This window comes from Eumetopias jubatus, unplaced genomic scaffold (genome assembly GCF_037043125.1).
Source record: "Eumetopias jubatus isolate StellerSeaLion01/CBP00866 unplaced genomic scaffold, mEumJub1_p1.0 scaffold_9, whole genome shotgun sequence".
In the NCBI taxonomy this organism is placed as follows: Eukaryota; Metazoa; Chordata; class Mammalia; order Carnivora; family Otariidae; genus Eumetopias; species Eumetopias jubatus.
The window spans coordinates 47,583,867-47,609,301 of NW_028274815.1; positions in this window are offsets into that span (position 1 = coordinate 47,583,867).

Consider the following 25,435-nt stretch of genomic DNA (forward strand, 5'->3'; position numbering starts at 1 on the left):
ATACTGGGCACAAAATGTAACATGTATTGATAAAACCACTTGTGTGTGTGTGTTTTCAATATGCCTAGCTCCTTCTGCTAGATATAATGAGACTACCTCTGCACAGTCTTCAGAAGCTGCTTCCAACCCCTAGTAGAAGAAAGGATCTCTATGAATAGTCAGCTGAATGCATAAAGGGGCTTTGAACTCTCCGAGCTGGATTTTTTGTTGTCGTGCTCCTCTCTCCGCTGCTTCACGTTGATGTCATTCTGTGCACTTTTCAGACTATTAGAAATGTTCAGTATGCTGTGGTAGAAAGTGAATTTCACAGGCCTCAATGAACATCGCAGGAGATGACCCATGCAAATGTAGTAGAAGTATCAAAAGATTCTGGGACAAGCATTTAAAAACTTTTGATAGCTGGATGAGAAAACATTCCAGCCCTTACACCAAGCTAGGAAGGAAAGGTAGGAAGTATAAAACCAAACAGACACAAAAGGTCTTTTTCCTAAAAAGATGAAAGAACAGTGAAAAAAATCCTACATTAGGATACAATCAGAAATGATAAACAAGGAAAAAGAGAATTTTTAGAAATATAATAAAGAATACTATATTTACCTTCTACAAATGCTGTGCCAAACACTTTCAGCTTACATTATTTAATTTGATTTAATACATTTTTTAATGTGCTCCCACATTGGGAGAAGTTTAACTGAGAGTACTGACAGACAAGATGAAGCTGCCAGAGAAGATTAAAACAAGATCCCGCGTGCATGTTTCTGGAAGGGAGCAAGAATGAGGGCGGAAACTTTACAAGAGTTCTTTGTTCATCCTCATAACCTTGTCCCCACACCTGTACTCACTACACAATCGCCCTCCTCCATTCTGCTTTCTTGTTTTTGAGTATCTAAGCATTATTTACTATTATCTTAGATAATTTTTCTTCTTTCCAGTAGTGCTGACCTTTGATCTTTTGGCATCCCAAAGGGCTAGCTAGGAGACTTCTTCCATCAAATATAAGTGATATCCAGAGAGTGGCTTCATGGAAAGGGTGACGTACGTTGTTGACCAAGTGGCCAAAAATCTGGTCCATTAATGGATTATAGGGCCAGGGAATGAATGCTGGGCCCTTACCCTGAGAAACAACATTCTTTGTTTTATTTGGGTTTTTTGAGTGAGCAAGACTTAAAATGATGGTAAGAATGCAACAGCTATTCCATTTCTCCCTAGAACAATGTGTATCCCTTCTCTATCAGATAAGAAAACAAGAGTGTGGGGCACCAAGGGGACTGAGCTTTCCATCAAGGTTTTCAGACCTATTTTGGCTAATAATTTTGTAAGCTCTCTACCAACAGAGAAAATGCAGTTACATCTTCTTGTTTTTTATCACAATGCCTACAGGGCAAAGAATCAGTGCGGTGGATTCTCAAAGATAATTCTTAAATAGTCGTTTGGCTAAATTATCACATTTGAAGGATCCACACACAGAACATTCAAACAGCAAAGCTTTTAGTATTATTTTTGTCTTCAATTTTATTTTAAAAGTCCACTATGGTAATCTGAAAAAAAAAAAAAAGAAAGAAAAAAAGGAAAGAAGAAAAGCAAAGCTATACTTGAGCCAGAGTGGGAAGAAGTAAATTTAAGTGTGTTAAAAAATACAACTGAGGGCGCCTGGGTGGCTCAGTTGGTTAAGCGACTGCCTTCGGCTCAGGTCATGATCCTGGAGTCCCGGGATCGAGTCCCGCATCAGGCTCCCTGCTTAGCGGGGAGTCTGCTTCTCCCTCTGACCTTCTTCCCTCTCATGCTCTCTATCTCTCATTCTCTCTCTCTCTCTCAAATAAATAAATAAAATCTTTAAAAAAAAATTACAACTGAATCTTATGTGATCCGTCTTTTTTTCCTAGTGTCCAACAACCTCTGATAATGAAGCCATTAATTGAGTTCTGATATGTATTTCTAAACTTATATTTCCAAATTAAAGAAATTTCTAAGCTAAGAGAACCTAGACATTAAATTTGAGGAATTCTTACTAAAACAGACCAATACAATTAAATATATTTATATCCTTTTCCCAACTCGCAATAGGGGTCACAAAGTAATGATACATTTTAGCTAAATTTCAATGCAAAAAAAAAAAAGAATTTATCATCAAAAATCAATTGGCAACAGCTAGATGAACACCAGCTACCTCATACTGGGGAGTAATAAACAAGGCTGTATAAAGAATGAATCATGTCAGATTAATCTAATTTCCTTATATGTCAGAGTGACTTAGGAGATCAAGAAGAAGTAACGGATTAAATACATCTTGATGTTAACAAGATTTTCAATGCTGTTCCATTTAACACCATCAATCATTAACAAACAAGGAAAAATGTGGCTGAGTCTCTCCTTATTAGATGGGTTGGCAGATATTTGGAAAATCTTTGACGTAACGTCAATGGTGGCAGGAGTGGGAGATGGGGTCACACCAAATCCCTACCCTATTCCATGCTGTTCTAATATGAAGCAGCAGTCATTTACATAAATCAGTTGTTTTCAAAAGTTGGATTTTCCTTATGTTGATAGCAGACACCAGAACCTTTTTGCTTCAATATGGACTTACGAATTTAAGAAAAATGGGAGAATTAATTTCCTTAATGTCTTCAGCTATAAAGTGAGAATATTACTAGGGCCTGTTCAAAGTGTTGCTATAATAATTAAACAAAATAATCCAGGTAGAATGCTTATCACAGAGCTTGGCATAAAAACAACACTTCAACAAATGGTGCTTTTTATAATTAAGGTGATTTCCATTAGTGTATAAGTTGGAGGTTTTGAAGCATGTAATTTTGTTTCTAGATATTGTATGGCATATTCTTCACACTTCATTCACTGACCACCTGATGTGAGATGGTTTGATTTTATATGGCTTGGCAAACTCAAAGAGTGGAAAAAAATCAACACAAATATACTACAAATAATAGCTCAGATTAAATTTATAAATTTAAAATAAGGTCTCCTTGTATCTAAGCAAAATTAAAATGGAGTAAAGAATTAATTGGAATTACAATTTTATTTTATTTTATTTTTTAAAATTTTATTTTATTATGTTATGTTAATCACCGTGCATTACATCATTAGTTTTTGACGTAGTGTTCCATGATTCATTGTTTGCATATAACACCCAGTGCTCCATTCAATACGAATTACAATTTTAAACACAATTACTAAGAAAATTATGTATAACTATTGGGTCTACTTTTGAGGGAGCTTAACAAATCTATCTGCCAGAAGTTTTCCACAGGCTTCTATTTCCAGATATACATAGATTCATGTAGTATTTAGCTCAACCTTCCTTAAGCAACCTGATTATTTACTTTAATTAAAAACTCTACAACAAATAAGTTCAGAACATAACTTGTTTGAAATTAATCCACATTCAAGGAATTCTTCTTCCTGCTCAAGCCTGACTTCAACTCTGGTATCTCTCTGCGTATCTCTACAATTCAAATGTAATTATTCCTGAAAGTAAAATTATTTAATATGGACTACTTTTATAGACATAAATGTCCATTTCCTTTGCTCTCTGTAGACATTCAAGCTAAAATAGCTATAAGCTTAAATATGTACATAGACTCAGTAAAACAGAATATACAAAATTACCTTCTAAATTTTTTTCAATAAATATGTATTATTTTGCTGCTCAAAAATCAAGCCAAAAAAACTTCTCTGAAAATGTGAGAAGGCACTACATGGTTTACTACTGTTGTTCAATATCGTAAGGCTATGTAACAAAAGACTTCCAAATTCAGTGTTTTGCAACCGTTAGCATTTTCTTCCTGTGGGTTTGCAGGCCAACTGCTGATAAAAGCCTGGGTTCACATGAGAGACAATGGACTCTGAAAAACAAACTGAGGGTTCTAGAGGGGAGAGGGTGGAGAATGGGTTAGCCTGGTGATGGGTATTAAAGAAGGCACGTACTGCATGGAGCAGTGGGTGTTATACACAAACAACGAGTCATGGAACACCACATCAAAAACTAATGATGTAATGTATGGTGATTAACATAACAATAAAAAATTAAAAAAAAAAAAAAGAAGAAGCCTGGGTTCAGTTGTGCAGCTTGATGGCACTGCTTCAGGCTACAGGTCAACCGGCCTTGACTGCAAGCTACAGCCTGGGTCTATATGCCTCTAATTCTCCTTTGGTCAATGGCTATCTGGTGCATATTTTTCTTATGACAAATTGTCAAGTGTTAAATGAAAGTCAAAATGAGCAACTATAATTTAAGCCCCTGTTAGCATCACATCCACTAACATCCCATTGACCAAAGCAAGTCACATAGCCAAGCCCAAAGTAAAAGTATGTGAAATTTCACCATGATGATGTGGCAAGGGTGTGGATGCTGAATTTTCAAGCAGGAGGGTAAAGAATTGGTACGGTAATTAAATTTCTCACAGGTCTGATGAAGCCAAGATCAACTAGAGGTAATGTGGAAAAATACACAACACTCATTGAAAGTTTTTCTATCGTTCTATGCTCCTTTATTCTGTTGGCATCAATCCTAGGATTTGGAACCACTTCTCCAGCAACAACACCCACTCTTGCTTGTTAACAATACTTGCTCTCCTTAAATGAGACTCTTAGTTGTAAACCTCTTACTGTATTGTCCACCACACTGTCACATGTTTATGTCCCCTTTCTTTACATTAAGATTAGTAAACCACAGAAATGAACTCTTACTCAAGTGTTAATGACCAATTTAAAACTTCTAATACTTCGCTCAAAGATGTCAGCATTTTACCCAACATATCTGAAATCTTAGCAACAGCCCACAGCATCAAATTAGTGTGAATGGCTTCAGGGTTGTTGGACATTTAAGGAAATGTGATGTTTAAGTATGACCACATTCCAATTGTTTATGCTAAATGAAGGGAGCTACAAACAATTTTGGGCTATTTACAAATAGTTTTGAAATATAATTAGCACACAAGTATTTCTCCAGTTATCTTCCACTGAGGATAAATTTGATAGGTTTCATTAACATGCACAATGGATCATGTATTTATACCCAGTTCCTTGTCAACTACCTGTATCTCCACCACATTCTCTCCAATTGATAGAGTTTGTCACATTAACCCAGTGTCAATTAACACCAGGGACTTTGTCAGCCCACACCATCATTTGCCAAAAAGCAGTCAGTGAAATATAGGTCTAAGTATTAGGTAGTCTCAGATTTTTTTTCCAGAAGATAATCAAGGGGAAAATGATGTAATTGTTGACTTTACCATTATATGAACATGAAGGATATAAAATTACTGGCTTTTAATGCCAGAAAGAACCTTAGAAATCAGTTGTTCAAAATCTCTTTTCTTTCAGATGAACAAAAAGAAATGAAGTTACTTCCTTATTAATGACAGAGCCAGGCTTGATTCCAAGTCATGTCTTCTTTCCATTGTGCCAGGCTGATTGCTCATGGTCATGGTGGATAATCAGTAAAAGGTAATCTATTTATAGATCATCAATATCTTTAAATTCTTATAATTATTATGAAAAGAGAGTTTCCTGAAACAATCTTGGGATTTCAGTTGTTTAAAGAAACAAAATGAGCAAGGAACAATAAATGACCAAGAGGAACTTGGTCAATGAGTTGATTGTGGCTCTAGTAACAGTGTATCTTTATCTCAGCCCAACTCTTGCCATGAGTTGGTATCACCCTGGATAATTTTCAGGCAGAGATTATCCATACCTGACTCCTCAAAGTAGCACTGATCAGATAGTAACCCACCTACGATTCTCATAGAGCTGTTGTCAGGAGTAACTAATGATTATAGAGCATTTTAGAAAAATATGCCATATAAATACTTTATGGCCAATCTTCTATTCCCAATGGCTCTGTAATGTTGAGACCTAATAAGTACAATCCTTTAACCAGTCATTCTATGGCTACAATATGGGGCATTTTTGCTAGAAGTCAGTGGTTTTTCCAGTCTATATGCAAAGACAAGTATTTACTACATATTTTTATTATGTTCATTTGTTCCTTGTCAAAATTCTGAGAAGTTGGGCTTTAGGTTGAATAGCTGCTATTTAGTTTGAATAATGAGTACTCACTATTACATTTTGAACACGGGCAGAATAAGCATCCACAAAAATGATATTTATTTGATGTCTCGGGGGGCTATTCATAGCAATGGAAAGTATAAGGTACGCTTGATGCTCTAGGTATAATTCAGCCAGCCGAGGTTTATTAAAATGAAATATTTTGCAAAAAGTCAGAATCTGGTAGGAGAAATGAACTTTAATGATTGGTGGCATCCCCAAACCACTCTCCATAGTGGCTCTACCCTATTATTTTTAAGGCCAAAAGAAGCAGCTTAGAATAATATATATTTTTGTCCACCTTTAACCCCTTTTAGTGGGAGCTGTGCCGTGTCTGCTGGCTGAAACATTAGCCAAATGAACCCGCCGGCAGTTTGTCTATTTCTTCTCATTACACTAATATGGAAAATTAACTAGGAAGCATGCTTTCTCTCCTGTTAGGCTGGTGGCACATTTATAAGGACATCATTGAGACTGTTCCTTTCATTCCATCCTCGGATTCTCTCTGGGTAGCTGCTCTCTACCCACTTATAATTTCTCTTTATTATACTGCAATATGAGGCTATGGAGAGTCTTTTGTTGCAAGTGGCTATAGACATGGCTGTCGTTTTGTCCATTATTAGGTCAGTCGTGTGAGTTTTGAGAACAAAGGCAATGGACAGAATAGTCATTGGTATAAGATATTAAAGTTACTAAATTATCCCAAAGGATCCACAGAGAGAAGAGATCATTGCCCTTGTTTTCACAGATATATGAACAGATACCAAATGACTTTTTCAAGGTCAAGAAAACCAGTGGTATGTAGAGAGAAGATTAAAACAACTTAAGTCCTTACAGCAGCATATTTTGCGAGGATAAAATTTGCAACTCTTGTTCTCTTTCCTTTTTCCTCTGCAAATCCCCCAGGTAGAATGTGGACAGATTTTTCTTCTCCTTTAACACCAACTTATATCTTTAATATCGACTGTTTTATTTCTTCTTTATATGCTGATACTTTTTTAAAAAAGATTTTTATTTTTAAGTAATATCTATACCCAACGTGGGGCTCGAACTTACAACCCCAAGATCAAGAGTCACATGCTCTACTAATTGAGCCAGTGAGCCACCCTGATACTTTTTTTTTAACCAGAAAACACACTTTTCTTTGAGCAACTTTTTTTGAAAGAGAGGGTTTTAGAGAAAGCCTCCCACCATTGTTTTAAAAATATGCTAGGGGAAAAGTGTGCTGGGCTTAGGCTTTATTGCTTTTTCTATTTTCCTTATTCTGAAACAAATGCATTCAATCTTTAAAAGCAAGGGAGTCTCACATGTGCCCCATGAACTTAGGCCACATTCAAGATGTGGATGATAGGAAAGATGAGAAAGTCTTCAAGCCTCTGCACATCATAATTGCTCATGTCTTGCATGATATTTCTGGGGTTCCCAATATATTCCCATTTTAGGACCCAATTCAACTGATACAAAATATTAAATTACAAATTAGCTGATATTTCTTGAAGGAAAAATTTGTATTCACACAGTTTGGCCTAACAATTCCTGCCAGGGTGAGAAATAGCAAAACCCTCAGGGTAATCAGTGGAGCATAATAATGGCAGTAATGAAACTTCAAATCAGCAGATTTTACTTTGCCAGCCTGGATGCTGTGCCCGCTCCTTAGGGCCTGCTGTAGTTGCCTAGAATGTTCTTTCTCTAGATACCTAGTCAGTTCACTCACCTTCTTCAAGCCTTTTCTCAACCCCCACCCTCTTAATGAGGCCTGCTGACTGCTCTATGGAACAAAACTGCACCCTAGTCCTCCCCCCATCTCAAGCCTCATACCTCCCTAACCCTGTTCTATCCCGTCGTCATATCCTGGGCATTTATCACATTTTAACATGACATATTATTATGTTTATTTTTTATTCCCATTTCCTCCAGAGAGAATTTAATTATATGAGGGCAGTGTTCTTCATTTTTTTCTCTGACACATCCAAAATGCCTGACCAGTTCTTGTCACATGGCTGGTGTTCAACAAATATTTGCTAAAGGAAAAAGTGAACTTGGGGGTGCATGGGTGGCTCAGTCGTTAAGCGTCTGCTTTCAGCTCAGGTGGTGATCCCAGGGTCCTGGGATCGAGCCCCGCGTCGAGCTGCCTGCTCAGCAGGAAGCCTGCTTCTCCCTCTCCCACTCCCCCTGCTTGTGTTCCCTCTCTCGCTGTGTCTCTCTCTGTCAAATAAATAAATAAAATCTTAAAAAAAAAACAAAACTGAATTTGGGTCTGGCTGTGCCACTATTTTGTGACTTTTTAAAAAGATTTATTTATTTATTTATTTATTTATTTATTTGAGAGAGAGAGAGAGAGAGAGAGTAGGGTGAGGGGCAGAGGGAAAGGGAGAGAGAGAATCTCAAGCTGACTCTGTGCTGAGTGTGGAGCCTGACACAGACCTCGATCCCATGACCCTGACATTATGACCCAAGCTGAAACTCAGTCAGATGTTTGACTGAGCCACCCAGGTGCCCCTATTTTGTGACTTTGAGAAAGTTTTTTGTTTTTTTTTTAACCTTTCTGTTTCTAAATCTCTCATTCATCTGCTGGCTGATCTCAAGAGACATAGGAATACATTTTGGCCTATTACTTCTAGAGGTAATTTATTTGAATATGTGAGGAAATATGCTCTATAGTATTTTTCCACATGTTATAAAAATGGTAGCATTTTATATACCCAGGCCTGAACTTGTCCTTTTTGTTTTTTTTTTTTTTTTGGTCTTCTTATTTTTGCATTTAACAATATATCTCAGACATTATTTCTTATTTCTTATAAATACTTGAAAAGTTTCTTCATTTATTATAAAATATTTAATACCTAAAAAGAAAAACAATATGACATATATAAAGTACAAAGCTTAATAAAAGGAACACCTAAGACCTACCACACACCATAAGAAATTGAATACTATCAGTAATTGAAATCCTGAGTCTCCCTCTCTGGTTCCATATTTCATGATGCATACCCCTCTCCTCCAGAAGGGGAACCAGACTCCCCTGAAGTTTATGTTTATATTTCCTGGCTTTTTTGCATCAATATGTATGTATCGTTCTTAAAACTACATTGATGTTTTTGACTTTATATAAATGAAATTATAACATACATATTCTTCTGTGACTTCCTTCTTTTACATGCCATCATATTACTGAGGTTCATTAAAGTTTATGAATGTGGTGTTATTTCATTGCACAGTATTCTATTGAAAAATACAATTGTTTATCCATTCTCCTGGTTGATATATATTTGTCTTGTTTCCAGTGTTTAGCTACTTGAGCCTTGCTTCAGTTTTCACTCATATGTATGCTTCCTAGTGTCCATATGACAGACCCTCTGGGCTACATTCTTAGAAGGGCAATGTTGGGAGTTTAAGACATTCACAACTTCATCTTTACTAACTAATGCCTGTTTTCCAAAGGTGTTATAAAACCTTATACATCCTCTGACAGGAGACAGGAATTCTCATTCCTAATCTATGTCCTCTATACAACTTGATGACCTTCTAATTTTTCCCAGTCTGGTTTCCATTAAATGGGATCTCAGTATGGCTTAGTATGGATTTCCTGAACATTAATGTCTCATGTAGTTTCATTGTTATTGGCCTATGTCTTCATCTGTGAAAGGTCTATTGCTGTCTTTTGCTCATTTTCATTTCATTTCCTTTGTTCATTGCTTTTCTCTTTTTTTAAGAAAAATGTTTTAAAATTACAGGTATACATATATATGTGTATATATATGTACATATACATATTGTACATATACATATATGTATATATGTGTATACCTTTTTAAAGAAAATGGCTTTTTATATGTATACATACACATACACACTATGGATATTAATTCTTCAGTTATATGGGTCTCATCTTTCTTGCCCTAGATTGAGATTTATATTTTCAAATTTTCAAGGTATTTTTTGACATATAAGAAAATTTTGGTTCTGAAATTAGCTCCTTTTCCTTTAAGATTTGTGCTTTTTATGTCTCATTTAAAATTTGTAAGATTTTCCTTTTTAAAAATATTTTCTCAGTTCTATCTGGAATTATTATATTTTATGTGAGGGATCATTCTAAATATCTTTTCCAGTGTCATAGATCACTACTTCTATTACATATCATGCTTTCAAACACACATAGATAAGTTTCTGGGCTCTTGATTCTGTTCCTCTAGTCTGTGGAGGTCTATATTTCCTCCATCAAAATTCGTATTAGTTTTGTCCATCCAATTTTTTTTAAGATTTTATTTATTTATTTTAAGAGAAAGAGAAAGAGAGAGGAACAGGAACAGGAGGGGAGGGGCAGATGGAGAGGGAGAAGCAGACTCCCAGCTGAGCAGAGAACCTAATGTGGGGCTCGATCCCAGGACCCTGGGATCATGACCTGAGTCAAAGGCAGATGCTTAAAGGACTGAGCCACCCAGGCACCCCTTGTCTATAAACATTAATTGAGAACTAGCTTGTCAAGTTCCATGAAAAATTTTGTTGGAATTTTGAAGGAATTGCATTGACTTAATATTTTAATTTGAGGAAAGCCAATACAATTACAATAGAGGTGACATCTTATTCCTTACCATGGTTTAATTTTTTTTTTTTTTAATTTTGTCACAGTAAGGAGTAGGTTAACTTCTGGATCTCCAGGTAAATGTTTGTTAGACACAATGATGATAGTACTTAGTCTTCTGGTCTTCTTTTTTTATTATAAAAAGAATGCTTCTAATATTTTTATTAAATATATTTTTGCTATAGATTTTGGTAAATATATTATATCAGGCAAAGGAAGTTCTGTTCTTTCCCTAGGTACTTACATTTTTTTATCAAGAATTGATATTTTGTTTTATGAAGAAGCATTTTTTTACATCATTAAGATGATTGATTTTGCTTTTCTTCTTTGATATGTGGATTTCTGATATCACTCCCCTCCCTTGCATTCACTCAATGTAGTCATGATATATTGTATTTTTAATCCAATAGTATATTTGCTTTGCCAATACTTTGTTTAAAAAAAAGTCAGAGAAGAGATGTATCTTTTATGATCAATGAGAAAAAAATCAGTAGAAAAATGGATAAGGGGCATGAATGAATAATTCATAGCAGAGTAAAGAACAGCAGCTAATAAACATGAAAAACAGTTTCATTTTCACTAATAACCAAGAAAATATAAGTTAAAGCAATTCCTAAGGACTAGTTTTTGTATATCAATGTGTCAAAGGTGAAAAAGAAAAATAATTCTCAATGTTGGCAAGCATATGGGAAATGATTTTACCTTTTTCAATTTGATACACGTGTATCTGCCTCTCATTAATGCTCCACTTCCCATCTCTTTAAACATAACACGTTTTTAAATGTGGGGAAAAAAAAAACCAAGGACAGGAAATTTGGACACAGATAGGTACATAGGGAAGATAATGTGAAGACACAGGGAAAAGAAGGCCATCTTAAGCCAAGAAGAGGGGCTTGAAAGAGTTCCTTCCCTCAGGGCCCTCAGGTGGAGGGTCCTGACACCTTGACCTCAAACTTTTAGCCTCCAGAACCATGAGATGATACATTTTAGCCATTTAAATAGGAAAAAAAAAAAAAAAAAAAACTTCAAAGATGCTTGCAAACAAGTAACTTTATTTTTATTTATTTATTTTTAGTTTTTTAAAGATTTTATTTATTTGAGAGAGAGAGAGCACATGAGAGGGGGGAAGGTCAGAGGGAGAAGCAGACTCCTCGCTGAGCAGGGAGCCAGATGCGGGACTCGATCCCGGGACTCCAGGATCATGACCCAAGGCAGTCGCTTAACCAACTGAGCCACCCAGGTGCCCCCAAACAAGTAGCTTTAATCCATTTAAGGCCACATAATGTTTTTTTTTATTCCAGACCAATAATTTAATATTGTTGATTATGATTTTGACAAAAACAATTTTTTTTAATTTTTGTTAGCTTGGGTATTTTATATATATATATCTGTATCATAATACTATGATTACATACTGCATGTAGGAGCCCTATTATTATTTCATTATTTAGTTGTATTAATTTAGACAATAATTATTGATGATTATGTTATCAGAAGTAGCATGGATTTAAAAAAACAGTGCCACAGTTTCATCTTCGGAGTTAGATATACCCAGGTTTAAATGAATTACTGACAAATATTTTGGGGAAGTTACTCAACCTCTTTATATAAAACTTCTTCTTTTATTAAATGGACTTAGCTATACCTTTATGATAAAATATTTTGACGATAAAATGATATATTTGTGTTTCATAAACAGTATTAACCTTTTGTCTTTCCTTAACTTCATCTCCAAGAGCAATAACTGAGATAAATAACTTTAAAATCTTGGCAGCAAATAGGAATTGCATATGCAAATACTCAATTAGTACAAACCAGCCCTACTGAGACATGTCTCAATTTAAAGTAGTTTGACTTAAATTAGTGTGAAATTAAAGAGCTTCTAAATTAGAAATTTAAAAAGCAAACTCTTCACTCATCTCTTATATCAGAATTAATCCTTTTGAAAGTTCACTCCGGTCAAGTTTAATCAGTGGCCATCTGGGATGTCTATAACAGAAAGCAACCTTGTGATTTTTATAATGGAATTGCACCAATAGGGTATCCCAGTCCAGGGTTAGTATTCCAGTTGTGACTTTCTCCTCTATGTTCCCATGGCGCATGTGTATAACCCTAATCACGGCACTTAAATTGTACTATAATTATTTGATCACACCCTTATTTCCTTTCTCAAACATGAACTTCTTTGGTTAAGCCTATGTCTTATTTGTCTTTGTATCTTTGGTCTTTTGTACAGTTCTCAAAACTTATTAAACAGTAATAGTAATAATAATAATAATAGCTGGTGCATTTATAACATTTTCTCTGTGTTAGGCACTATTCTCAGAAATTTGCATTATTAATTCATTGAATGGTAACAACAACACTATGAGGTAGGAATTATTAGTATCCTGCTTTGCAGATGAGTAGCAAATGACTGAGTGAATGATCAGTGTTCCTGTTACTGATTTGTACATTCCTTAAGTGCTGGTGTACAGCTCCCCAGCTTCTCAGGAGAGAGAGATAGTATCTATATGGCTCTCTTTGCCTGGGTATTTAATAAATGTCTATCGAAAACAATTGCAACAACACCTTTGAACTTTTCAACATGCGCTGTGCTGCCAAATATGGCTGTTTATGCTGTTTTCCCACCCTTAAGTGCCGTCTTCATTTATATGCAAGAGGAATCTCTGGGTTCTTAAAGATCTAATGGGAGCTCTAGCCAGTTCCTTCAGATGTTTTTACTATCCACCATCTATCTACTTGGCTCATCTTAGCTCTCTGACACCCTAACTCTTGAGCACACTACCATCCCCCACAAACTTACCCAACTCCACTTTTGTTTGCTTAACATCCTTCTCTCATACTAATCAGTGTGCCTTCAACTTTGTCAGCCTCTATGTACTCTTTGGTTTCATGGAAATTCTTGTTAAGAACCACTCTCTTATCCTTGATGTCTTTCCCAGAATACACTCATATCCAGGACTCACCTCACATGGAAAGGGGATAAAGTAGTCCCCCAGAGAACAATCAGCACCTGGGGCTACACTATCACTGTCCCATGATGGGAGATTTGGTGGCAGCCGCTGACACAGCAGCTCCAAGCAGGGTCTGACCTCCACGCAGAAAAACATGCCCAAAGAGTTAGAACAGACCTTGTGACCTCTAGCTGTGTGCTCCTAAATAATTAGCTCTTGGCCTTTTCCTTGTTACACCTTCATTGTAGCCATTCTTACTGCTGAAGAATTTTTCTACACAGATCTGAAGACTGTCTTATTCTCTACTTAAAATTTATCTGAGCCTGAATATATAAAGAAACCATGGCCAGATCAAATATATTAGTAGAACTCTGACCTACAACCTCTGAAGCAGTCAGCCCAGAACATTCAGAACTTAGTTAAGACTGCCAGCTTCCTCATTTTTCACCACTGTTCCCAACTCAAGACCAACCAGAGAAAGAATGAATCATATGAAACACTACTTTTAGTTAGCCTGATGCCAATTTCCCCATGCCAACAATGTCCAATAGAGCATAACCATAACACATGATGGCTTCCCCTCTTTTCACTCCGAAGCTTCCCCACTCCTCAGTCTGCCTCTGAATCTCTGCCAAATGCAAGTGATGGTGGCTAACTCCCTTGTTATAGAAAACCCTGAATAGCCTCTGATGGTACTCTTTTAGGTGGATTTCATTTATTTCCACCTCTGCATAAATAATCCCTATATTCCTTGTCTGTAGATAAATTGGAGAGTTATAATACTTGTTTCTAGCCTAGAAAAAGTCATGGAAAACCGGAAGTATCATTACTTGAAGACTACATGCTCTTACTTATGGCTCTGAGATATCTAATTGCTAAGCTCACATTGCCCCAGTGTCCATTAGCATTATTCACAGACTTTTGAAGTCGCCATGGTTGAAATGCCATTATTCCACTGAATTTTGCCTCTTCATTAAAGACTCTCCTCATTAAATGAACTGTCTCCATTTTCATGATAATGGATGCTCCCAAAAAGGAAGAAGCTAATTCCTTTCCTCAAGTAGATAAAAATCTTGTAATGTTCTAACCTAATCCTCACTGATCTAACAAATAGTTCTGCCTCTGGCATATCTGAATTCTGGTGTACCATGTCCCTGACTTTATTTCTTTAGGAAATCTTTACAGTGAGGTGAGATCCAGTGGTTAAAGGCTGAGACTGTGGAAACAAGCCACTTTATGTATAAAACTCTCCTTTGCTATTTACTAGCTATTCAATATTAGACAAATACTTGGGCAAATTATACTTTCTATAGATGCTTATCTTCAGAAAGGGTGATAATACTCTCATCTAAACTGTAAGGCTGTTGTGAGAATTAAACGAGTAAATTCTTGTGAAGATTGGAGAAAACTATTTGCCATAACTAAATTTTTATATGTGCTTGTAGTAATGAAGATGATGCTTTTCTTAGCCAGGATCACTTATACCAAATGGAATGAAAGTCACCAAGCATCAGAGAATGTATGCAGGTACTATTTTGAAGTAGCTGGCATCCCACCTAGTATTGTCTGACTACTGTAATTTAGAACATTTGAGACAAAAAAGAGGCATATTATCTTTGCCAGCTTGTTCTCAATATTTATCACATGTGACCCCAAGTGTTTGTGCCATATGAGTGTTTTTGGTCTGCAAAATATTTAGGAAAGATTCCAGCAGCCTGCTGAATATATTGAAAATCTGCCTCTATTTTATAGGATATCATCATTGCTGAGTGTATTGTCCTGCTATGGAGAATTATTTAAGAAGGAACAATTTCTGATGGCAAATACAATCCTTTTGATTTTGACGTAATTGATGTTGATCTTGGCAAACATAACCAACTGCCTCTTTTTTCCCATGCCAGTTTAAAGACCAATAAAATCAGGTGTCAGTAAAAAAGACAGTACTTTTTTTTTTCTTGTTTGCTTTAGCAGAAAGGTCTGAATTTAATTTGCCTAATTGTTTTTAAACAATGTGGGATAGTAAGTAGATAAAGAAAGGATAGCCTCACTTAACTCTTCATAGAATAGAAATTGCACCTGCCATATCCACCTGCCTAATTTCTTCTTGGGTCATGTTTTGATTTGGGTTATAATTGCAAGACTTGTACTGAATTAACTTTAGTGCATGTTGAAATTGCATTTTGGGAAATTCTGCAATATACTGATTCTTTTTTTTTAAGTTTAGTTAGCCAACATATACTGATTCTTAAGATTTGCAATATTTTCAGGGACAGGTTAATCTGCCAATTTCTGCATGATTCCTTATCGCTGCATCATTCTTTTCCTCCTAGCATGATTTCTGTTAACCACAACTGCAAAACTAGTCCTTCCTTTAGGTTTTAACAGAAAACTTTATCAGGGGGTAGGGCATATTTTTCTGCCCATATTTCTTTTTGTTCTACCTATTTCCCGGTCAAATTCACCCACTTCTACTTAGGTAAAATGACTATATATATATATATATTAACATATTCAGTTGCAATATTCAGGACTGAATATATGCGACCTGAATATGCAATCACCTGCTAGATATGTATAGTTAAATGACCATGGTAGACATCAAACTCAACATGTCCAAAACTGAGTGCATCTTCTCAGCCCAATATGTCACTGCTCCTGTCTTCATAATCCCTATCAATGTGCTTATATCCAAGTACCACCTGCGTCAGAAACTCTGGACCCTTCCTGCATATCTCTCTAGCATGCACTAGATAAAAATCCAGCACTATTTCTTGAAATTATTTTAAGATTGTGCCCACGATGCTATCTCCTCCATGTTTAACCCATTCTCTGCTTTCCAGCCAGAGTGACCTTTTTCTCTTGATCAAGTGATCTGTCCATTATTTGCCTAATATCAGAATGGTCAGGCCCTTCTGACTTCCATACTTCAAATCCCTTGTCCAATGTTATTTAATCCTTTCCTAGAGGAAAACACTCACTGCTCTACTGTTGAAGAAGTGCTCTGTGATCTAGCCCTACCTAACCCTACATATGACACTAAAGAAAAAAGTATTCATGACACTAGTTATATCACAGAACGGCAGACTTTATTCAGGAGGACAGCTAGAATGGGGTTTTGCAGTAGGGGAGGGAGATTAAGCTCAACTCTGAATACAACAAGGAAAAGTCGGAATTTATAGCTAAGAAGCAGCCTGTGGGATGGGGGGTTGGGGGCTCAGTGGATGGAAAATTACTAAGAAGAAACTTTGGGCTAAGGAGGGATTCTGGCTAAACTGACCTAATAGGATTCTTGCTGAAGGTAGACCAAGGCGATAAGACATCACCTGAGGGATGGTGGAGGATGGGGAACCTGATTAGGTATCATTGAGGATGATCAGATATGGAGGGTGGGGAATTCTGCCTACACCAATTTAGCAGGATTCTTGCTAAAATTAGGCAATTTAAAGTTTAGGACATGGAAGTACAAAAAGCAAGGCCTAGTTGGGAAGAGAATTGAGAGGAGCCTGACGAAAGTTTGATCAAGAAAGACTCTGAATGTATGACTTAAAATGCCACATTAGATATAATCCCACACTGAATGTATATGCTAGAAGTGCCATGCTCAGCTCTCAATTAAATTGCCTGATACGGGGCACCTGGGTGGCTCAGCTGGTTAAGCGACTGCCTTCGGCTCAGGTCATGATCCTGGAGTCCCGGGATCGAGTCCCGCATCGGGCTCCCTGCTCAGCAGGGAGTCTGCTTCTCCCTCTGACCCTCCCCCCTCTCATGCTCTCTCTATCTCATTCTCGCTCTCTCAAATAAATAAATGAATAAAATCTTTAAAAAAATTGCCTGATACTTTTTCTCATCCTCGTCCATTTTCTACTCTTTGTGTATCTATTTACTACACCTACTAGACATAGCGGACCCCTTTTCTTCTCCCTCAAAATGGACATAGTTTTATTCAGTGGAACAACCACAACACTGGGGAATAAAATGATAGCAATTTTATAATAAATGTTTTAATAAAATAAAATAAAAGTGATAGTGATTTTATAACACTAATTATGTAAATACTAAACTACTCACCTATGACAACTACCATAATGACTCCAGCTACTACCATTTATTGAACAGATACCATATTTTAAATGCTTTGCAAGCATTACCTTATTTAATATTTAATGCAGCTTTGCAAGAGAATTATTATACCCATTATAAGGCAAGGCAACTGAGGCACACTAAGTAACTTGTCCTTGACCAGGAATTGGCAAACGATGACCCACAGACCCAATATGCCATACACCCTATTTTTATGCAGTTAGTGAATTTAAAAGATAGTGAACACACACACAGACACAAAGAGTTTGTATCAGAGACCATATGTGATCCACAAAGCCTGAAATATTTACTTTCTGGTCCATTACAGTAAAAATTTGCTTACCCTACCTTAGACCACAAAGCTTGTAAGAAATCACGCTGGACTTTCACAGGTCATTTTGACTATAAGGCGCAAGTCCTTGATCATTAACCCAAACTTTCTTTCTTACCTCTTCTCTTATTACATTGGCATTATGTGTATGTTTCACTTTTTTTTTTTTTTACTGTTTATAGAATAAGTTCCTAGATTCTAGCGACCGCAAAAGTTTGTTAAACTAAACTCTGGTTGAACATTCAGTGATTTTTACATCACAGTGTCTTTCCTGCTGATCTAGTGACCTTTCCATTCCACTTCTGAAAGCTAGATTATGATTATTCCCCAATGACTAATATACCATGTTTTGTTATCTGCATATTGCCTTCTAAAAAGGCTGCACAATTTGCAGTCTTTTTTTTAAAGATTTTATTTATTTATTCACGAGAGAGAGACGGAGAGAGAGAGAGAGAAGCAGGCTCCCAAGGAGCAGGGAGCCCGATGCGGGACTCGATCCCAGGACCCTGGGATCATGACCTGAGCCGAAGGCAGACTCTTAACCATCTGAGCCACCCAGGCGCCCTCAATTTGCATTTAAAATTCAACATTGAGCGGCGCCTGGGTGGCTCAGTCATTAAGCATCTGCCCTCAGCTCAGGTCGGGGTCGAGCCTGGCATCAGGTTCCCTGCTCCGCGGGAAGCCTGCTTCTCCCTCTCCCACTCCCCCTGCTTGTGTTCCTGCTCTCACTATCTTTCTCTCTGTCAAATAAATACATAAAATCTTTTAAAAAAATAATAAAATTCAACATTGAAAGGAAAAACTGTTCTACTCTTAATTCTTCACTTTTGATACCAGGTCTGTGGAAGAATTTTCCACATCGAGCAATTCTCTGACATTCTCACCTGGACTTCTGATCGATTGGCTATAAGTCCAAGGTCCCTGTGATCTCCTCTTTGGGTTCCATCATTTGCTAGAATGGCTCACAAAACTCAGGCCAAGTTTACTTACTAGAATACTGATTTATTATATAAGGCTATTAACTCAGAAACAGCCAGAAGGAAGAGTTGCATAGCACAAGGTCTGGAGGAAGGGGTGTGGAGCCCCATGCCCCCTCTGGGTGTGCCACCCTCCCAGCACCTCCACATGTTGACCTACCAGGAAGCTCTCCAAACCTTGTGCTTTAGGGATTTTTATGGAACTTCATTATGTAGGCATAATTGATTAAATCATTGGCTATTGGTGATTAAGTCAACCTCCACCCCTGAAAGTTGGAGCTGAAAGTACTAACATTCTAATTACATCTTTGGTCCCTACAACCAGCCCCCATCCTGAGGCTATATAGGAGCTTTCTAAAAATCACTCCATTAACATAAACTCAGGTATGGTTGAAAAGGCTTATAATGAACAACAAATGACACCTTTATTGGTTTCATTATTTAGGAAATTCCAACCGTTTTAGGAGTTCTGTGCCAGGAAGGGGACAAAGACAAATATATACTTCTTATTATAAATTATAATATCATAAACACCATCAGAGATTATTTTGGAGAAGAATCTTCCTTAAATTTTGAAATAATTTTAGTGTTCATCTAGTCTGCATGTAAGGCTGTCCCTGTGTTTTTGCATCTCTGCTGGGATTTGTTTTACTTGATTGTTTAATGTAAATGTAATTAGGGTTCCTTGAATTTGTCCCACCACACATTGATACCTATTTTTCTCAAAGTCTTGATTGCCTATTAGCCTGGTGTATAAATACCTTCTGTGTGAAATATGCTGCCATTTGCAATGAGTTACAGATCACTTAGATGGCATACCTAGTGTTACTTACGTGAGAAGGCAATCATTTGCATTCTAGAACATTAGTGCCCAATTGTATTGAGACTAGCCCTCTTTCACCTTCTTTTTTATGAGTATTTAAAGTAATTAAATTCTGTGAAGTCATTATTCTAAGTTAATGAGTTACACATAGTATTCCTTATGGGCTTGCCAAGAAGCAAAAAGTAGCAGGATCCCATAACATCAGTCATTAGGGAAGGATGTCCACTCTGAGCCAGATACCTTACCTGTATAAAGCACAGTGCTCGCATCTACTCAATATTGTTAGCTTGTTCCTGTCATTAAAGACTGTGCCATTCTGCTGAGCTTGCCACAGAATTATTATCTCACACTCCTCTTATCAGACTGGAATTCTCCATTAAGAGAGAATTGCGGTAACAGAATAAGAACAAGGAAAGCAAACAAAAACAGCAGCACTTTCTGGGAAAGGACCATGATCAAACGTGTGGTGGAGGGAAAAAATAGAACATTAACGAAAATTACATGCTATCATTTCCTCCCTCAGCTCACCCCCAAATAATTTGTTGCACTGGTTGTCTGCCTTTCTACACTCCAGTCACAAAGATCTTTGGCTTCCAGATCCTGTATATACGCTTTAAAAAGAGTAGTAGGATAGTCTTTTTGATGATTGATTAGGTGTTGTTAAACACCAAGGGTTTCCTTTATAGTTTTGTTATCTCTCTAAATACTAAATTTCTAAATCCAGAAAAACAATACAGATTTTTCCTCTTCTCTCCCTCCCTCCCCATCCCACCCCCTTCTTTCCTCCATGTCCCCCTTTCTCTCATTATCTTTCTCCCTCCTTCCCTTCCCACTTCTCATTTAAAACATAAGACCTCCCATTTTAATCATGAGGTTAATCACGATTATCATGGATTTTGTAAAAGTTATTTGGTCTTATGTTAGTCATCATTCACCATACGATTTTCAAATATTAGGCCAGTTGGAGCTAAGATTACATGAAATTTTATTAGGTTTGCATATTACATTCACAAATCCTTAAGCAACCACCTATTGCCAAAACAGATTCAAAGGAAGATCCGTAAAGGAATCAATTCCTTTTGTTTATTACTACAGAACGGTGTTCTCAAACTTTTTATCATACACCTCAAGAAGCTTTTTCCTCCCAATGTCATCCCCATTACATTTTTTACCACAGATATATTGAATATCTTCTTATGTACTGAATATATAACTCTACTTTATACATAAAAGAGATACGAATTTTTTTTACCCTAAAAAACCAAGTTTTGCTTCCTTGGAGGTGATATCACTCCCACTGAGTGATGTATGGAGAATGAGAATGTATGCTCTAGCCACTGAGGATGTATGCTATAGCCACAAAATAGTTTTCTGGTTATCTACACTAGACCATAAAGACCTAGAATAAAACCAGGGAGAGAGAGGTCTGCTTGACTCCTTTATTAAAGGCTGCCCTGTAAATATTTCCTTCCAGATTAGTTTTTCTCAAATTCAAAATGTGATACATTTCCCAGGGTAATTAGAATCTTGGAGTCAACCCACACAATACAGACACATGCATACATATACACTGAGCACTCCACAAGCTCCAACACACACACAAACACATATACAAATAGATTTTTATAATCAGTAACAAAGGATGATGCCTCACACTCCAGAGTTAGAAAAACAAAAAAAAATCCTGAGTAATCACTTCTATTTTGGGAATGTGTTCCATCCATGAAACATACTAGGGCCAAACAAGAAAAAAAATTATAAAACTTTTAGAATAAGAACTCCACAACTAAAAAAATATAATAATAATTAGGACAGTGAATATATCTCTTAATTTCTTTTGTCCATGTTTCAACTGAAATTTTTACTGCTGAATTTTGATAGTTCTTCCACTCATTATCTTTTCATTGTTTTAACAGGATCATACACAGTGCAAAAGGTTTTAACTTTGAAAAGGCCAAATTATCAGTTTTCCTTTTAGGGCTATGCCTTTCACGTCAGTTGTAAAGAATCTTTTCCCAGTCCTGGAAATTCTATTTCTTTCTAAAAATTTTAGAAGTTAGCATTTTACATTTAAGTTCATGATCCATTTTGAAATAATTTTTATGTAACTTGTGAGACTTAGGTTGAGGTTCTTTTTTCTTTTCCTTTCTTTTTTTCTGTCTTTTTTTTTTTCTTTTTTGCCTATAGATGTTCAATTATTCAAGCACCAATTGTTGTTGACAAACTATCTTTCTTCCATTGAATTTCTGGTCAAAAAAGTACTTGGGCTTATTTGTGTTGGTCTTTTTATGGGTTATCTATTCCATTCCATTGATGAGTCTATCTCTCTTCCTATTGCAGTTTATTTATACTTACATATAAATTTTAGAATAATTTTATTTATATCTGTAAAAAATGTTTGCTTGGCAGGTTATGAGATTATGAGTTGCATTGAACATGGATAGTAACCGTGGAAGAATTGGTATCTTTACTATGTTAGGTCATCTGACACATGAATAAAATACATTTCTCCATTTATCTAGATTTTTAAACTCTTTCATCAACATTTTATAGTTTTCAATATAAAAACCCTATAAATATTTTGATGGACTCACATCTAAGTATTTCTTTTTTTTTTTTTTGAATGTTTGTAATTTTTCCCATTATGGGGGGTATTATTGGGATATAATTGACAGATAGAACTGTACAAGTTTCAGGTGTATGGCATAATGATGACATACATATAATGTGAAATAATTACAAGTTTAGTTAATGCCCATCATCTCATATAGATACCAAAAAATGTTTTTTTTCTTGTGATGAGTACTTTCAGGATTTACTCTCATTGCAACTTTCAAATATACCATACAGCAGTGTTAATTGTAGTCATGATGTTGTACATTACATCTCCAGTACTTATTTATAACTAGAAGTTTATAGCTTTTGACCACCTTCATTCACTTCCCCCAGTCCCCAGCCCCCAGCCTCCACCTCTGGTAGCCATAGTTTTCTATGAGTTTGTTCTTTTAAAAAATTCTACCTGGAAGTGGGATCATAAAATATTTGTCTTTCTCTGTCTGCTGATTTCACTTAGCATAATGCTCTCAAGGTCCATCCATGTTGTTGTAAATAGCAGGATTCCCTTCCTTTTTATGACTGAATAGTATTCCATGGGGTGTGTGTGTGTGTGTGTGTGTGTGTGTGTGTGTGTGTGTATCACATTTTATTTATCTATTCATCTGTTGATGGACACCTAGGTTGTTTTCTTGTCTTGACTACTGTAAGTAAAGCCAAAGTGAACATGGGAGTGCAGATATCTCTTCAACATAGTAATGTTATTTCCTTCATATATATGCCCAGAAGTGGAACTTATGGATCATATGATAAAAGCTTCTGCACAGCAAAAGAAACTATCAACAAAATGTAAAATCAACCTATGGAATGGGAGAAAATAATTGCAAATCATATATCTGATAAGAGATTAACACACTAGTATATAAAGAACTTATACAACTTGATAGCAATAGTATAAAAAAAACAACTAAAACAATCTAATTTAAAAATGGGCAAAGGACTTGAATAGACATTTTTTTTCCCAAGACGATATTCAAATGTCCAATAGGTATATGAAAAGATGCTCAACATCATTTATCATCAGGGATATGCAAATCAAAACCACAATGGGATATCACCTCATACCTGCTAAGATGTGTATTATCAAAAAGACAAGAGATAATAAATACTGGTGAAGATGTGGAGAAAAGGGAACCTTTGTGCACTATTAGTGGGAAACTGGTGCAACCACTATGGAAAAGAGAATGGAGGTTCCTCAAAAATTAAGAAATAAAGCTGCCATATGATCCACACTAACAGAGAAAATGAGACACCTTGTTACCATGATGTGAGGATTGAAGTCTAGGGTCCCCATGTGATCTTCACCGAAACCACAAGATTGGAGAGCTTCCTTAAATCCTGACTCCTTACTTGGCCTTCTCTACACTACCCTAGCAGAAATATCAGGGTGTTTTGTTGCAACCGCATGAGGATGGAAGTCTAGGTTCTCCACTCAGTCTTTGCTGGTGTGAGGCACAGTTTTTGCTGTGGTGTTTGACTGGAGTAGAATGATTATAATCTAAGTTTCCTATTTTACTAGTTGTCTTTTTCCTGGTCTTTCAGCTACAGATAACAGGCTTTGTTGGGGTTGGTGTGTGTGTGTGTGTGTGTGTGTGTGTGTGTGTGTGTGTGTTTTGCACTCATTGGCATTTCTAGTTTGCTAACTTCTTCAGTTCTAAGTCTGAGATATATGAAACAAGCAAAAAAAAAAAAAAAATCAGGGAATTCAACACCACTCCATTCCTTGGTTCCCAAAATTGCTTCATCTCTTCACCTTTCAGAATATTCTTGTTTGTTTAATACATATTTCCCAGGATTTTTAGTTACCCTTAGTGGAGGAACAAGGAAAAGTATACCCACTCCATCTATGTCCTGTATTTTTATTAGTTAAGTCTATCAAATCCATAGGGCAAAGCCAAGTGAGGTTATTCATTGTAGGCCTTGCCTCCTAAGTAAGAAGGAAGTATGAACACATATAAGGAAATGAACTGCCAAGAAGAAGAGGAGGAAATAAACAAAAAGGAAATGAATCCCAAAAAATCACTCTCCAGCATTTTGGCCAAATACACATACTCATCCTCTACCCAGACACACTTGTAAGAATGATGGATGAGGAAAGGAACCATTGAACTCCCCTTGAAAACAAAGAAGCAGAAGTATAGACTCTATTGGTCACTCAGTGGTGTGAATCTTCCCATCAAGGGAGAACACTGGCCAAGGATAAGAAAAGTTCTGTTAAATCTTTGTGCCCACTCTCAGTTGCTCTGAGAACCCAGGAAAAGGGGTACAAACCCTCAAATCCTTCAAGCATGAAGATCTTTCTTCTTTTACACCCAAATCTATCTATATGTCTCCAGATGGGTTATTAAGTGTATCTCAAAGCACATAGTCTACTCCGTAGAGAGATCCCCTGTCTAGATTATGACAGTCCTGACGTCCAGTCAAGTGCACCAGATGAGAGTGAAGATCTTGATCATAACTAATGTGCTGAAAGTATACAATGCCTCTAATTTCCCTGCACCCTATAAAGTTCTGATATGTCAGCTCCCCCATCAGCAAATCCACTCAGTTCCTGCAGTTGCATTAAATCTAAAACAAAATTAATTACTTTCCTTTCTCCCCAGAGGTAAATTTAGGAACACAGTATTGACAAAGCATGCCATCTCCTTCATCATTTTCTAATTAGACTTAGTCCCACTTAAAGAGATCTCACACGAATCACAGAGAGGATGTGAATTGCTCTCCAGGGATGCCTTCTTCAGCAACTAATGTATGCCTTTAAGAAGCACTCCAGTTTTCTATAATTCCAGAGTAATAACAGGAAACATTCCAAACATCCAGGTCTTAAACACCATTTCCCTTGACACGTTTATGCTCCCAACATCCAATCCCATGGGACCTGGAGGTACACTCATATTACCAGATTAGAGCAGATAGCGTTATTTGGGACAAAAATGGTATACAGAGAAAACATGAAGAAAAAAAAACCTTTAAAAAAAAAATTTTATCTTCACCAGTGGTAAATAAATC